Source organism: Tachysurus fulvidraco, chromosome 2 (genome assembly GCF_022655615.1).
Source record: "Tachysurus fulvidraco isolate hzauxx_2018 chromosome 2, HZAU_PFXX_2.0, whole genome shotgun sequence".
Lineage (NCBI taxonomy): Eukaryota > Metazoa > Chordata > Actinopteri > Siluriformes > Bagridae > Tachysurus > Tachysurus fulvidraco.
Window position 1 is genome coordinate 17373230 of NC_062519.1, and position 14729 is coordinate 17387958.

The 14729-nt window shown below is 44.3% G+C and overlaps 1 long non-coding RNA gene across 1 annotated transcript in view; it reads left to right on the forward strand.

The window, feature by feature from the left end:
• Positions 1-4259: 4259 nt before the first annotated feature.
• LOC113647173 overlaps positions 4260-14729 on the forward strand; it is a 28067-nt gene continuing 17597 nt past the window's right edge. The window contains exons 1-2 of the long non-coding RNA XR_003441612.2: positions 4260-4395; positions 5589-5820. This is a non-coding gene — a long non-coding RNA (uncharacterized LOC113647173). The remainder of the gene's footprint in view (positions 4396-5588; positions 5821-14729) is intronic.

The following is a 14729-nucleotide window of genomic DNA, read 5'->3' on the forward strand; positions in this document are numbered from 1 at the left end:
GAAGCTTTAGCAGCAAGATAACATTAGGGCTTGTTGATGATTTAAATCAGACGAAACCTGATACCCGGAACCACCAATGCAGGTCCTGCTTCACACTGATTGTGATTAATACACGGCTCGCTTTCAACGTGCTTTTGCTTCTGTGCCACTTGCAGGTCGATGTGTAGAAGTAGAGGTGTGTGTAAGACGGTTATTAGTCCCACATTTGTGCCCAAAAAAAAAATTCTGACCAGTCTCACCAAACCCTCGCCAGTCCTGCCCACGCCAAGGGTATTCTGACTAATTCCAGCTGAACCCAAAGGAAATCTGACGCATCCTCTTCACTCGGAAGGAGGTCTGACCTGTAATACCCAAGTCCCAAAGGGTTCCTGCCAGTCTCACTGGACCCTAAAGGATTTCTGACCAGTCCCAGTAGAATTCTGCCCGATCCCTTTAGTGTATTCAGACCAGAGCCGTCAGAATTCTGCCACCGAAAGTTCATCTAGGGGTCTGTTTGTTACCCAGAATAACCAAAGCAGTCATTTAACCCCGAGTGAAGCTAAACAACCTGACGCAGTTCTGAAGGTTGAAGGACAGGACGCTGTAAACGCCTCCTGATGTACCCCCATCTTCATCGCCATCGCCTTTTGTTGACGCTTATGATGAAAATGCGGGACTTTTCCGCCGGGTCGTACTGGATCCCCTTCCTGATGCACACCTCGAGTTGGAAGTCCACTAGTGTAGAGGATCAAATAAAACCTCAGCTCTCCAACACGAGAGGTAGAACTTTCTCCTTCTACATAATGTAGTGCCACCTACAGGATCTTCACGCCACCATGTTATGAAGGCAGACGCTCGCTACTGGTTCCTACGAGGAGTTTACGGATGCTAATGCACTCCTTTGTGTCTGTAGTGAACGAACGTCATGTCGAGCGGCAGCCTCGTGCCACTCGTTTTCATTTATCTGGCTTGTGTATACAGACAGGGACGAACTCCTACTCGGCCGAAAGTCCTCGATGTGGTCAGTAGGAGTTTCCTCTCGAGTCGGTGTGTGTTAGCGCTGTGCCATTTTACATACACACTAACCACTGCTCTCAGAGCTGTAAAGATGTACGAATCTGGATTTATCATTGTTCCATTTGTACGATTGTGCATTAAAAGTGTGTCGCCTCTGATTTGAAGTGTTCTCATTGTGTGTCTCGACTCTGTAACTGTGGTTATAGTCACAATGTAGCAGGTGTGTGTTCCTGCAGTGTGTTAAGCAGCCACATGGTGTCCTCACTGTGCTGCGGACCAAGCTGGGGTTCGTGTGTGAATGAATTTATTTCATGCAAGTTGCCAAGTCACGATATTCTACATGGAAAAGTGTCATACCTCGAATCCCTTAAAGCTCTTTAAACAATCTAAACCCAACTTTTTTATTTTTTAAATGTTTTTCTAAGGTTCACATACATGTGTGTGTGTGTGTGTGTGTGCGTGCGCGTGTGTTTAAGATCCTCTTCATGTCTACTGGTGAAGGAATGCACATCTGTGCCCCAGAACACAACAGTAAAAAGAATAATAAAAAAAAAAATAGAGAAAGAAGAGAGAAACCCTCCCACGTATTCAGCTCGAGCGCCACGATGTTGATGTCATGCATTGTTTAACTGCTAATAGTGTAGCGAGTTCCACTTTTAGCCACTTTTCCCTACTTTCCGAGTCTGAATCTCGGGACTTCCAGCAGCTTCTTCGGATTAACAACGCGCCGCTCGTCCGTCGTTCTCCATCCGACTGGCCTCACTTCTGATGCTTTGCACATTAGCTTCATTCAAGTCCCAGTTTAACACATCGAACACATCTTCGTGCCATCGGGTTGTAGCTCGTGCGGACGGTGTTTAGAGCTTTTCAGGGTTGCGGAACATTTGAATGCTAGTGCCAGATTGTTTCAGATGTACAGAACATGTAGAGATGGTAGTAGTGTTATTTAGAGCTTTTCCTCTGAGAAGATTTTATTAAAACTCTATTAAAATAATAAAAAGAACATTCTACAGTACGACCTCGCTAATGCCACCTTTAATTAAAACTCGCTGATGGCCCCTTTAATCCCGAGTCGTCTCTGAGTCTGTAGTGTCGTGTCGCCGCTTCCCAGCATGCTGCGTGTTCCTTCACCGTGATTACTCAGTTTCTCTGCTTTAAAGACGCAGCGCTGAAGACCCCGCGTTTATGTTTTCCTGTCCGTACCCCGAGGCTCAGGCCGTGCGTGTGTTCGTTTGAAAGCTTTCCCCAGGTGGTCTCCGTGCTCGTGTTTTCCGATCCTAATCGAAAGCAGATTGTTTCAGATGCTCCCGAAGAAGTTCGTTAGCCGGGTCAGATGTGTTAGATTAGATGGAGGACTTTGAAGATGTTCAGAAACAGATCTGGAGCGAGATGGAGGAAAGCAGGCCGTGTGGACGCCGGAGGATAGACGGACCCTAGGCTTCATCCTGACTCCAGCAGTGACTTGGTAGAGAGGATGAATTCATCCTGAAAGCACAGCACAGTCGTGTGGTCTTTGTAGCTTCATTTTCAACATGGACGTCTTTCGTCATCCTGAGTCGGTTTGAATCTCCTCCACGTGGACTAAAGGACACAGAGCTTATATTTGCACAGGTCCAGGATGTCGGTCGTGAGCCACGTGGTCAGAACGGACAGAGCGGCCGAGCCGTTCGTTTCTCGTAGGTGACCGAGCAGAAATCCATGAAAGTGAGCGACGTTTCCTGCGAACGCTCAGTGTATCAAATCATTCCTTCATGTTCCACCGCAGCAGAGAGACATTTCATGTGCAGACGGTTTTTGTTTTTCTTTCTTCCTTGTCATCCAGAGATTACATGCATGCAGCTTTGTTGTAGAAAACATAACTACAACACCAGAGTGCAGCTGATGCTTTTTTTTTTTTTTTTTTGGTTTGTTTTTTGTCTTTTCTGTTAAATTTCTTTAAACAATTACAATATATATTTAAAAAAATAAATAAATTAGTAGACATTCACATGTCGACTCACTAAATGCAACTATATTTTTAGGGTCGGAGATACAAATATAACACGTCCGACACGTACCACCGGTTTAGCGTGGAACCTCTCATCATCCTCACACGTTCTCCTCCAAAGACGGCTTCGAACACGTCCGAGTGACTGCAACAAACAAATCGATAAAGAGAGGAGGAAAATCGTTCAAGATGGCGCCTGTTTCAATCTGTGACGTCCTTTTACCTGTTTGTTCTAGAAGACTGTGATTCGGTGTGTCAGATTAAGTGTGTAAACAAGCCCCCGATCATGGAATGTCAGCGTTCTGCTATAAACCTGTTTACAAAATGTTAAACAAGCCTCCACATCAATTGTTAGCAACATTAGCCTTGCAGCTTTGGCGCAAAACTAAAGGGGCGAACGTCAGACAGGTGTTGAGGTGAAATCGTCTCATTAACAAAAACTTGCTGCTCTTCTTTATGTGTAAATATCTTTGGCTTGGGACACACCGGGACATGCAGTCAGTGTAAATCTGGATGTTGGGCTTCCCTGATCAGGTCCGTTTCAGCTGTTCTGGACTCCTCATGCATGACTCAGACTCTTGGATGCGTTAGCGTGTACGGAGAATCGAGTCCTGTGTTAGCCAGTAAAAGTAGTATTAAAGGCTAAGCTGCGTGTTGCTAATCTTCCTCATACAGTTACGAGCTAGCATTTTGTATAGAGTTTACATTGTGAAATATAAAACCGACCCGTTTCCTCTGCAGGCTGTTTTACCTTTATTGTCATGGTTACAAGCAGCAGCGTGATGATGTTTGGAGAGGTGATGTTGGTGCTGATGGTGCTGATGTGTTCTGGAAGATGCCACAGACAGTTTTATATAATCTTAAGACAAAGTTTTCTCCTCAGCCTCCTCACTGGGACGGGGCTGCGCTCATAAAGTACGAGGCTCTGGCTGATTTATGAGCTCTGACTGTCCGTGCAAGTCCTAGATCTTGGTGATATATTTGCGTTTCGAGCTTTTCCTTTTCTCGTAGGGCTTCTTACTGCTCACACAGTTGGCTTCCTAGTTTACTAAACCGAACGAAGATATGCTCCTTAGCCAAGAAGAACCAAGACCAGGACTTATTTGCAGCCAATTTAAAAGACATTTCTGAGACGTCTTGTCCCCCCCACAGAGTGCCGTCAGCTATCTTGAAACCGTATTCTTCTTCGGCTTGAACACGCTATAGCGCCGCCCTTTTAGAATGAAGACGGCGGGTTCTCCTGGATCAGGCTGAGGAACCTGTGGTTTAGATCATAAGTAGGATTTAAAAAAAAAATCAATTTTAACTAATTTAACAGAATCGACCTGAGAGGACGTCCCCTCTATCTTTGCCCCCTGCTGTCTTTCACCTGCACGTGATGGGGTTGAGGTCTCCAGAGAACATTGCAGAAGGTAAGACTTAGGACTGTGTGGTCAGACCACAGATGGATAATTAGGCAATAGATTCGGCGCTCAGATACTTTTCAGTGCCAATTTGTTCCATGAGACTTCGAGTCATCGTAACACAGCATGATATCATTTGCACAACTATTAACACTGCTTGGAGATACTTCATGCTTCATGCTGTGTTCATACATTAACACTAAGAGATGGTTAGAACGTTCCTTTCAACTTCCTTCAACCAGGAATGGAAAAAAGGTTTGGTGAGTGTTTGGTTATCAGAGCAGGATAATAGCACATTCACATTTAAGCTAATAAACTCATAATGATATAAAATTTTAATCATCCACCCAGACAATTTATCAAAATTCATATAAAAGCAGCCCAATTTGTCATTTCTGACAAGAAAGGTGTATTTCCATAAAGATGGACCTCTACTGCCCCCCAGAGGCCAATTACAGCCATTATACTGAAAACCTAATTAATGACTCTGATCTAACAAACCCCATCTGGCCAACATGACCAAACCTGACCATATCTGAGAGGCCATGTTCATAAATGTCCACTATAACCACTGCTAATGCTAAGCAGCTAGCTCACATAAGACAACCTTCCAGGATTTCTGAGAGGATCTTTTTTTTGTTTGTGTTTAGAAAGCTAGCTCTCACAAGCTAACTGGTTAGAAAACCTGAGAGGAATTTTTAAAAATTAAACATTTTTCATAATATTTAGCATTAGCGTTTAGCCGGCTAGATAAATTAGCTCAAACGACAGGATCTCTCTAAGGAATATGAAGCTTAACTGAGAATAATATAAGAATATTTGATATATTTTCCATAATCATAATTGCTCTCAATACTCACTGCTAGTGCTAGCTAGGTAGTTTTCCTGACAGGATGTCAGTAAAGACTAACCTGTCTAAGACTGTTGGTTAACTGAAAGACTGAACATTTGCTAACATTTCTAAACCTTCTTCTGGTGTTTGGGGAAGTGCTGAACTCTCAGAGGGCATCTGGTTTTAATGGGGACTTGTTTTACCTCAGAAATGAAAATATACTGAACTTAAAACCAGTAATCGTTTGACTGGAACACAACATACATGTATGTTATTTGTCCCTATTTTCAACATAGTCTCTATTACCAGTGAGTGAGTGTGTGTGTGTGTGTGTGTGTGTGTGTGTGTGTGTGTGTGTGTGTGTGCGCAGGATAATGAGTTGTGAGGATCCTGGGCTGTGACAGAGGTATGACAGTGATGAAGCTAAACGAGAGGAACCGAGTCTCCCTCAGGCCCGTGCCCGTGTCCACAGCCGCTCTAATGAGACAGCCGTCCTGCCGCCGAATCCGACCGAGAGAGAGAACAAGCCACCAGGGAGCCAAAGAGCTTCTCACCTGGCAGCGATTCGGAAAGCCAGAGAGACGCCGGGACGTTTTCCATAGGTACGAAACCTTCAGAACAATACTGAGGAAGAAGAAGTCTCCATGTACTCATGTGCTCATACTTAAAGCGTCCATAAATCATTAAACACACACAGTGGGGAAAAAAACAGAGTGCACAGTTTTACAATCTTGAGATCTTCTTATTTCTTTTATTGGTGGTAAAATTGCAAAGGTTTTACCTACAATAAGCTCCGCCCACTTCCAATGCAGAAGTCGTCCTGCATTGGAAAGTCAACATCTGTCTCTCTGTGGGGCTGCGGATCAAGGATCTCAGGGTGATAAACGTTCTCATATCAGAGCTGCAATGTTCTTATACACACACACACACACACACACACACACTCTTCTGTTTCATTGAACCAAACTCCACATTTATTCTCGTTCCTGTCTTATTTTTATTTCATTCTTTCCCGTCTTTATTCCTTTTCTTTCTTTCTTTCTTTCTTTCTTTCTTTCTTTCTTTCTTTCTTTCTAAATCGTTACACTTTTATTCAGTTATTTTATACTTCCTGCCTTTCTTTTTTTTTCTGCCTTGTCATACGTTGTTTCCCTCCTCCTCTCCTTTCCTCTATTCCTTCTCTCCTTCAGTTGGCTGAGGATTTCTTTTCTCCCTTTGTAAGACAGGATTAGGGGATTAGGGCTCATAATGGCAGGTTAGCACCCGTGTACTTGAGTGTACAAACACGTGTAATGTCACACTGACGTTCCTGATGGACCTATGACAAAGAGAGCTCTGCCTATTAACAGAGGACAGGATTAGGTTTAGACATAATTACGTGTTTGAGATGAAGGAGATGAAGTCATTCGTGAAGTCAGTTTGTACAGAAGCTCCGGTACTCCTTAATCAGATCAACGTTTTTCTTTACATGAGCATACAGTAGGGTTGTTGTTGTTGTTGTTATTGAGAGTCTCTTATTGAATTCTTTTTTACACACACACACACACACGCACGCACGCACGCACGAATACACACGTGTGTATCGTTTTTTTTTTTTTTACTGGAAACAAACATGTCACATAATGATACAGAATCCCATTTTGGTTTTGCATGGTAAAGGTGTGTATGGTTATGTAAGACAGGATTGTGTAAGACTCCGGTGCTGTTTATACAGCACACTTAAACACAAGACGTCTTTCGACACCAGTGTTAAAAAAAACAAAACAACATTTATCAGTTACTCCAACACATATTTGCTCGTCATTTAACACGCTGCTGAACACGTCACACTCACAACATCTGTAATGCCCCTTTTCCACCGAGGCAGTTCGAGTGCTGGTTCGGAGCCTAATTTAGAACCAGTTCTTTCTGTTTCGACCACCAAAGCACCGGCTCCGAACCAGGAAAAGTGGTTCTTAAGTAGCACCAAAACGTTGCTGGTCTAGACTTAGGAACCGCTTGCGTCAGGAGCTGAATGCGGGGCTACTGTTAGTGCGTTTGATAATGTACCTTAAGTATACTAATGTTTAATACACTTTTACTTTACCGCGATATGATACATTATCAGCACACATGATAGTAGGTAGCTACATGCTAAGGCTAACTTTTTTCTGTGTTAATGATAAAATAACGTTATGTACTTTATCGATTACAACCTCCGTTTATACAGATTACACGGAGCTGCATGTACACGTTTTATTCGCCGCGTTTGGGTGTTAATGTAGGTTCGCAAAGCCATGAGCATTAACAGTAAAGCAACATTCGCCATTGTTGATGTGTTTGTGTTTGCCACCGCTGCGCTAACGTTGCTGGGACACGTGACACGTATACAGTGACGTCACACTCGGCGCTGTGATGCTCTCTAGCCGGTGGAAAGGCAAACCGAACCTCTGAAGCTCTGAACCAGCACCTGGTTCTTTTCGGTGGAAAAGAGGCATAATATACACACCGTTCAGGATGTCGTGTGTGTGTGTGTGTGTGTGTGTGTGTGTGTGTGTGTGTGTGTGTGTGTGTGTGTGTGTGTGTGTGTGTGTGTGTGTGTGTGTGCCGTGAGACCTCCTCAGGCTTGCAGTATGTTCTGTGTCTCTGGGGGCAGAAACGCAGGCATTGCCTTGTCCCCTTAATCCTCTGTTTGTGTACTTCACACTGACCATCATCACGTAATCACACACAGGAGCATTACAGCCTCCGCTTTATCGCCTTGTTTATTTTACGTCAAAGACGTACGATCGTTTATTGTGTGTGGGTAAGGGGTGTGTGTGGACACAATCATTTCCAGCTAAATGAATAACAGGGGGTCGTAATGTGATAAGCACTAGTGCAGCATCATGGAGCGTGGTGATGTCAGTGTGTGTGTGTGCAGCAGGGAGTTTGAGCTACGACAGGAATTCTCTGTGATTTATATCTCCGTGTCAGATTCCTCCTAGAGCATGATCTTAAACACTAAACTAAACGCCGGGAACCTCTCCCAGTCACTACGGCGAACCATCAGACCGGCACAAATCATCCATGCTGACTTCATTCATTCATTCATTCATTCATTTTCTACCGCTTATCCGAACTTCTCGGGTCACGGGGAGCCTGTGCCTATCTCAGGCGTCATCGGGCATCGCAACCCATCGCAGGGCACACACACACTCTCATTCACTCACACACTACGGACAATTTCCCAGAGATGCCAAACAACCTACCATGCATGTCTTTGGACCGGGGGAGGAAACCGGAGTATCCAGAGGAAACCCCCGAGGCACGGGGAGAACATGCAAACTCCTCACACACAAGGCGGAGACGGGAATCGAACCCCCAACCCTGGAGGTGTGAGGTGAACGTACAAACCACTAAGCCACCGTGCCCTCCTCCAAGCTGACTTAAGATTTGAAAAAAAAAAAATTTTTTAATTAGAATTACATGAAGTATGATTTTAAAAAGGAGTCCACGTTGTCAACCTTCATCAAAAACGCAAACGTGAATATCCACAGATTTTGAGTTAAACAAATTTAGTTTAAAAAGTATTTTTCTTCTAATTTCTGCTGTTGAGCTTCTCGAGGCAAACCCGCTGAGCCATCAGAACACAAAGCCTTGCATTTGGACCTTGGGTAAAGAGTGTAATCTCTCCACAGACCTGTTGGTATTTCACGCTGCTCTCTGAAGCGTGAATTCTCTCGGACTCTCGGCCTATCTGCCCAACACGTTTCATTAAAAGTCATAAGTTGGGCTCCGGGGGCCGCTGATCAAACACAAAAATATGTAATGCGCTTTGGTTCCCGTCCCCGTGTGCCATATTTACATATAGATTGAGTATTTATCTGTGAGGCGGCGGTGGAAGTAGATTTGGTTGTGACTTCATTTTCCGGATTTGTGTATTTATAATGACTTGAGGATGTAGAGGCGGTGAAGGTAATTATTCGAACACAGGATGGACACGATTTTGAAAGACGTGTGGAATGAGGTGGGTTCCGATCTCGGGAAAGTGAGCGAGCAGAAGCGCTGAGGCTTTTTATCGCTTGAAAGGTTGAAAACAGTGTAATTTTGTTTCTGCTCTTCCATATAAAGTACTTTTTATATATTTTAAAGCAACGCTTGTTTTATTCATCTTCAAGCGCCCTGTCTTGGTCGGAGACATCGTGAATGTCAGGGCAGGAACACGACATGGACTGAATGCCAGGTTGTCACTATTACATATTAATTAGCTTACAAAACATTTATTAGAAAACCCACAGGAACACACACGCGCACACACGCACACACGCACACACATACAAGGAGAACATAAGAAACTACACAGACTGTAACCTGGTGCTCAAGATTAGATTTAGATACATTTTGGTTCAATTCAGTATTTACTACATTTGTACCTTTCTGATTCAGAGCATTTGATTCTGTATCTACTGCATTTGATTCTGTATCTACTGCAGTTGACTCTGTATCCATGGCATTTGATTCTGTATCTACTGCGGTTGACTCTGTATCCACTCCATTCGATTCTATATCTACTGCATTTGACTCTGTATCCACTGCATTCGATTCTGTATCTACTGCATTTGATTCTGTATCTACTGCATTTCAATCTGCATTTGATTCAGTTGCTACTCCATTTGATTTTGTATCTAGTCCATTTGGTCTGTAACCACTGCATTTGATTCTGTATCTAGTCCATTTGGTTCTGTAACCACTGCATTTGATTCTGTATCCAATGCATTTGATTCTGTATCTAATGCATTTGATTCTGTATCTAATGCATTTGATTCTGTATCTAATGCATTTGATTCAGTGTCTAATGCATTTGATTCAGTGTCTAATGCATTTGATTCAGTACGGTACTGACAGTACGTACTCCATTTGATACGGTACTGTACAGTCCCGTCACATTATGGGATAGCGCATGTCCACTGGTTCCATAGTGCTGAATCTCTGCAGAAGCAGGAGGTCATGCAGGTATTTGTCAGTAATTAAGGTTTAGTGCGAAGAGAATCACAATCACATGGCCTACATCAGCTACTAGGAATCTTTCAGTGTCTCCAGCAGACTTGTTCGACTCACTGTTCTCTAGAAACATGGACAAAGTGACATCACAGAGCTAAAACACCTTCATTTCAGCTCCATCCTGAAATAAAGTTCGTTCTTTGTTTGCGCTCCAGCAGAAGTTGTATGAAGCGAATGCTTCCGTGACCCGCACTTTAAAGCCTCTCCTCTTTCTAATCCTAACTATAATCCCCACACAGTGTCTGGATCCAGGCGTGGACTCCTTTGTGTCCATGATTACCCAGTGACAGTGCTCGGTTTCGGGGTGCCGTGTTGTGACAAAAGTTCAAATCCGATCACGTATCCTCTAAACACTTGTCTTTTGGTGAAAGTAACTGAGTTTGATTCAGCAGAGGATCTGCACTGAAACTCCCCGGAGGCAGAAAAACAAGTTCCAAGAGGCTTCTCTTGTTTTTGTGTTTAAGAGTTTGTCTGACTTCATCAGCTGGTCATGTAGCGGCAGAACCAGGAAGAGCGGAATCGGCTGCTATCAAAATCCGACATGCCCGGTACGTCCTCCGTGTTCCTCACTCTGGTCTTCCAGCATACTTCTGTTTTCCCTCGGCGTCCACTCCTGTCGTGACTTTACAGGAACATTCTGTAAAGGTACGCGGAGGTTCTACGACGTCAGCAGAACATCCAACAGCAAACGTACTTAGACCAACCTCTGTATCATTTAACGTAATCAGCAAAATTAGAAATAAGATCTTTTGTATCATTCCCCCTTCTCTTCAGTTCTGTCCCACACCTTCATCCATCTCCAGCTTAAGCTTCTCCAGACTTTTCTCCATGCACAAATAGGATTTATTTCAGAAAGTGTGAAGATGAGATGTGTTATGTGACCTTTACCGAAGTAACAGACACACGGAGTGGTTCTGGAGCAAGGAGTTAGACGTTCATCCCACATCCCAGTGCTAAAAATCATGGATGCTGAAGTAGCAAGAACTTTTTTTTAGACCTCACAGAAGACCTCATTTGAGTGAACTTCCTTTTCCCAGGCGATGGCCTGCGTTCCCTGAACTTGCACCTCCTCAAAGGCTGCTGTTTGAAGCAATTATTTCTGCTGATGGATGACCACACGTCCACTTATGCCCAGGAATGTGACTCTTTCTCTATAATGGAGGTGTGTGTGTGTGTGTGTGTGTGTGTGTGTGTGTGTGTGTGTGTGTGTGTGTGTGTGTGTGTGTGGGGCTCGGACAAATGCTGGTGGAAAGCTGTGGAATCTCAATGGCTTTTGTTTTTTTGTTGTTGTTTCGACAGCACTTGAGAAAGAATTTGAGGAATCTCACAGCATCGATTGTGGGCATGAAGGGCACATGGCTCACGTGATGAGTCCAGACAGTCGGATCTTCTGCAGGGTGACGAGCTGAGGGACAAAAAGGATGAGACTTAACAGTGGTCTCACAAATCCAGGAACCAGACAATTCGCTAGGACGAGATGGTTGAAAAAAAAAAACTGAAGGTTTTTTTTTTTCCATGTGTGTTTTGTAAGCCATCGATACAGACCGCGGAGGCACGGTGGCTTAGTGGTTAGCATGTTCGCCTCACACCTCCAGGGTCGGGGGTTCGATTCCCGCCTCCTCCTTGTGTGTGTGGAGTTTGCATGTTCTCCACGTGCCTCGGGGGTTTCCTCCGGGTACTCCGGTTTCCTCCCCCGGTCCAAAGACATGCACGGTAGGTTGATTGGCATCTCTGGAAAATTGTCCGTAATGTGTGTGTGCCCTGTGATGGGTTGGCACTCCATCCAGGGTGTATCCTGCCTCAATGCCCGATGACGCCTGAGATAGGCACAGGCTCCCCGTGACCCGAGAAGTTCGGATAAGCAGTAGAAAATAACGAATGAATGAAATACAGACCTAGGGGTTCGAGTCGGACTCGGGTGCCGTGTTCCTTTCAAACTCTGAAGTGGAAGAACCTGGCGGTTTGATTTCTGTTTAGAAACTGAGCTCATGGTTGGATAAAGCGGTGCTGCGTTTGTGTGGATGCAGGAAATGTGTCACGCGTCGGACGGAAAGTAAATCTGCCGCGTCGTAAATATCTGGCCGCGTGGGTCGTGTGAGCTGCGGTACACAACCAGCGCTTTTGGACAAATAGTATCGGAATTAAAATCTTTGGCGCCAGCAGAACTCCAGATGTTTACTGATGTGTGGAGAATCGTTTACGTGGGAAGAGCGATTACAGAGGTTTCCTAAAACTCCGAGCATCTCATAAGGAGTCCAGAATGTCTCTCGAAATGACTCAATAAGCAGTAAACAAGGTCTTTAAATATCAGGTCGCCGAAGAAAAGCTGCTGAAAGCTGTTTGTATAATTCAGACTATATTGCTAATGTATAGCTCTTTATTCATCTAACTTGTGTGTTTCAGTAGCTAGCTCACTTGATACGTCGTTCATAGCATTTGTTTTTTTCTGGAAGTTTATCTATGGTATTAGGAGTAGAAGTAGTCCTTCTTTCTTTCACTTTTTTATTCTTTTTTTTCTGTTTTTTCCTCCTGCTTAGGTTATTTTTCTTTTCCCGCTCACTCGCTCGCTCACGTCACGCCTCAGCGACACACGTAGGAGGTTGGAAAGCTAACATGTCCATTTTCGCTTCCTGTCATGACAAAAAAAAAAAAAAAAAAAAAATTGTCAGGTTTAAGAAATCTGTCTGAAGGTGATTTGAGGTGACTAATGATATTAATTGATTAATGCAGCTTAAATTCACCTCAAACTGACAGCAAACCAGTACAGGTTTGGCCACTGAACCACCGGTAAACACGATTAATCCAGGACGAGTTGCCTCGATGACGGACTGACGATTAGCATGCGGTGTTACATGAGTGAATAAACCGAAGATCCGTAGAAGAAGTAAAAATAAAAGCGTACGAATGATCATGTTACTGATGAGTGGAGGATGTTAATATTAGTGCTGCTTAGCCAAACTGTATGACACACACACACACACACACACACACACACACACACACGCGCGTGCATGTAAAACACTTTAGGATCAGGAAGAAGAACTTAATCACAGCATAACACCGAGTCTCATTTTTAGCACAATGAAAACAGGCGATCGTTTAGAGAACACACGAACAATTATGCAGCAGTTGGAAAGTTGTTACAGTTGGCGAGCGTCGTGGTTTTTGCCGTGATCTGTGCTCTGTAACCCTTCCACCTCTGACAAGTTACAGAAAGTTTGATCAAACGCTTTCCCCAAGACCCACCCGGCGTTTCAGTCGATTCCTTCGTGCGTCTGAAACGAGAGTTGCGGAGGTCACCGCCGCTCCCGGTGCACCGAAATGACGGCTCATTACGTAGATGGAAAACAGCTGCACGCTAACGGATCTGTTCTCCGTCCTGCCGACCGCAGCCTCGGAACGAATACACAAACACCCACACACCTGCCTCCTTCCCATTCCTCGCTTTCTGTCTTTCGCTTGGTGCTAAAAATGAAAAAAGGAGAGATGGAGTAAAGCTGGTGATGGAGATGAGGGTTCATTTATGATCCTCTTTTTCCTCTCAGGCCTTTAGTGCTTTCTGCGTCGTATTGTTTTTTTTTTTTTTGGAGCATTTAATGGACCGTTTATTGCACTTTCACCAAAATGAATAGTGTGGGTTGCCAGGTAATCATTTTTCTCTGACATGTTAATCTTGAACGTTTTCCAAAGCACACTTTCCATCGATCTCCCCCTCGTCAGCGCTGAAGAACCGTCGCCAGCTCGCTGAGGTAATTAAGCAGCAGTTTCACCTGCACCGCGAGTCCGTCGGTGTGGGAAGCTGTGCCAAGTCCGCACACTCGTGTGACCGGACGTCTTCGCTGTGGATATGAAAAGAGTTCATCTCGGCTACAGGGGGACGCTTCGCTAACCCCACATGACCCTTTCTTCAGGCGTCCAGATAGGACACGCCTCCTTTTCTTTCTTTTTTTTAAACAATGAATACAAAATACCAAAGCCCAACTGCCCTGACCGACTCTTACACATTGTCTCCATGCAGGCGTGTTCCAGCAGGATCAGAAGGGTGTGTGCGTGTTCCTTGTGTAATCGTAGCGACTGCTGTGGTATGCGTGATGACAAAGAGAGCGAGGAATGCTTTTGTGGTGGAACCGAGCGACACGAGGGGTCTCTGCTCTCTGGTCTGATGTCGATGTGAGAAAGCCAGAGGTTTAAGGAACTCGTCATGGAGTAAATCCTAACACGATTACACAAATGTGCAATAAACAGTAGACAAGATCACTAGGTTGACTTTATGATCCTGAGTCACGCCTCCACCTCCACCTCCACCCCTAGACCTGATAAACCAAAGCGGTTCATGTCTTAATATTAAGTCTGACTTCTTTTTCCTCCTGTTTGTCTCATGTTTGTCCTGTTTCACTTCACAGTGGCGTTAATAAGAAGCTCATATGAAAGTCCTGAGCTTATGGGGCAATAAATATTTTTTCTCCACACAGATGTTTGTATCTTCAGA